Here is a 2533-nt window from a genome sequence, read left to right as displayed (position 1 = left end):
ATTCCTCCACGAGAGAAGAAACAAGATGAATACGCCATTGCCTAGGTTTTCTCATGAACAAAATTACGAATTATTTGACGAAGATTCAATGAAAAAGAACATAGCAACTAGAGATCCGCATACACGGATGATATTTGAAAACTGCATAAACAGTAGGTTGATGAGATTTAATTAACTTATATAGATTAAGCTAATCCCAATTCACCTTGTCGAATCTCATCATCATCTTCCTCGCCCGGAATGTTATTTATCCTGTCATCCGGCGCGTTTCTCTTCTGTACATGGCATCTCTTTCTCTAGCTTACTCTGCTATAAACTAAAAAGGAAATTAGAACGAAAGCTTCAAAATATCAGAGTGTGCTGTAATTTTCCCGTCCTTTCCACATACCAACTCATTGAATTATCACGTACACACACACCCCATGGTGGAAGGACGAGGGTAGGTTTCCCAGATCTTGCATTTAATAAGATTCAGCGTAGCATGGCTATAACTTCCCTCGGTAGCGTGGCTATAAACTCCCATTCCCTCGCAACCTCCTCAACGAGAGAAATAAGCAAGATGAAGACGGAGAAGCAGCACGTCGCAGTGCTAGCCTTTCCCTTCGGAAGCCACGACCAGCCGCTACACGCGCTCGCCGGCGGCCTCGCCGCGGCGGCCCCGCAAGTCACCTTCTCTTTCCTCACCTCCGCGCGCTCCGCCGCCGCGCTCTCCGCGGCTGCCGCCCCTCCGCCAAACTTAAACTTCTACGACGTGGGCTTAGCAAACAGCGACGAAGTTGACGAGGATCTCGCGGCCTTCCTCCTCGCCGCGCCGGAGAGCTACGCCAAGGCGATGGCGGAGGCGGTCCGCTGCACCGGCGGAGCTCCGGTCGGCTTCCTTATCAGCGACTGCTTCAACTGGTTCGCGGCGGACTTGGCCGGGGAAGGAGTTCCGTGGGTGGCGGTCTGGCCCGGCGGCCCGCACAGCTTCTCCGCCCACATCGCCACCGACTCGCTCCGCCGGACCGAGCCCGACCCGGACGAAGACCTCGGCTTCATCCCCGGCATGGCGGGGACGCGCGTCCGCGACCTGCCCAGCGGTATCCTCTCCGGCGACCGCGACTTCCCCATCGCGCGCATTCTCCACGACATGGTTCCGGCGCTGCCGCGAGCCGCCGCGGTCGCCATGAACGCCTTCGAAGGACTCGACGTAGACCTGCTGGACAGTCTACGGGCCAAGTACGCGAAGTTTCTCCCTCTCGGAGCTCTCAACTTCCTTCTCCCCAGGCCCGTTAAGGAAGACGAGAGCGGCTGTCTAAGCTGGCTCGACGCCCGGGCCGCCGGCTCGGTGGCTTACGTCGCGTTCGGGACCGTGGCGGCTCTGGGGGAGACCGAGCTAGGCGCGCTCGCTCAAGGGCTGGAGGAGAGCGGAACGCCGTTTGTGTGGGCTCTGAAGAGGAGGTACTGGGGGGCTTTGCCGGAAGGGTTTCTGAGCAGGACCGCGGAGAAGGGACTGGTGGTGGAGTGGAGCCCTCAAGCGGATGTTTTGAAGCATGAAGCGGTGGGCGTGTTTGTGACCCACTGCGGGTGGAACTCGGTCTTGGAGGGGCTCGCTGCCGGCGTGCCCATGATCTGTAGGCCTGTCTTTGGCGACCACATGATGAACGCGCGGTGCATTTCTCATGTGTGGAAGACGGGGGTGGGTTTTCCTGATGGGAAGATAACCAGAGAAGGGATTACCGTAGCGCTGGACGTTGTTCTGAGGACGGAGGAGGGGAGGAAGATGAAGGAGAAGGCTGTGGAGATTAGGGATGCGGTGAATTCTTGTCATGCGAAGCCGGGTGGAAAGTCCACGGACCATTTCCAGACTCTTGTGGATATGGTGTCTGTTGGGTGACTGCCGTCTTTCTAGTTCATCATGGGGAGTCATGGGGCAAGATTAAGCGGCTGTTGAATAAGTTTCATGCTAGGGTTGGCATGTGTTTTCGCCCACCCGTCTCCTATGAAATTTGGTGTTTCTGGTATCGTAGTTAACTGGTCAGGAGGTCTACCTTTGCATTTTCTCGTGTATTTTTAGCTTTTAAGGTGTTTCTTTGATATTTAAGTAGCTCTACTTTAGATTATGGAGCCGCTCCTTTATTTGTGAGATCAAAAGGAGAAGCTCGTGCTTTATGAAAGCATGCCTGTCTGCTATACAAAATGGAGACAGGGTATTAAAGTTTAACTCGTATTTTCCTTTGATAGGATTTGATTTCTAATAATTGATTAAGACACATCTGACAAGTGACAAGTAGTGCAAAGTTTTTGACTTGAATGGCTAGAACGATGATTTTGAACATTGAACAAAATCATACTGATTGGTCAAGCATTGGTCAATGTAGTCTAATATAGGTCACCCAGAGGAAACTATACAGGTTTTAATATATCATCAAATTACTCCGTGTTCAGGAAACTACATCATCAAGTGAATTTTAAAATTCAAAATAGAGTAAGCTACTAATTAGATAAAGTAAGCGACAAATTAATTCATGTATTATGAAGATATTCTAGTTTT

General features: G+C 51.6%; 1 pseudogene; it reads left to right on the top strand.

Moving 5' to 3' along the window:
• Nucleotides 1-515: 515 nt before the first annotated feature.
• Nucleotides 516-2102, top strand: LOC144708886 (anthocyanidin 3-O-glucosyltransferase 7 pseudogene; annotated as a pseudogene).
• Nucleotides 2103-2533: the final 431 nt, after the last annotated feature.

Source organism: Wolffia australiana, chromosome 10 (assembly GCF_029677425.1).
Source record: "Wolffia australiana isolate 7733 chromosome 10, ASM2967742v1".
Taxonomy (NCBI): domain Eukaryota; kingdom Viridiplantae; phylum Streptophyta; class Magnoliopsida; order Alismatales; family Araceae; genus Wolffia; species Wolffia australiana.
This window is presented reverse-complemented; position numbering and strand designations above follow the sequence as displayed.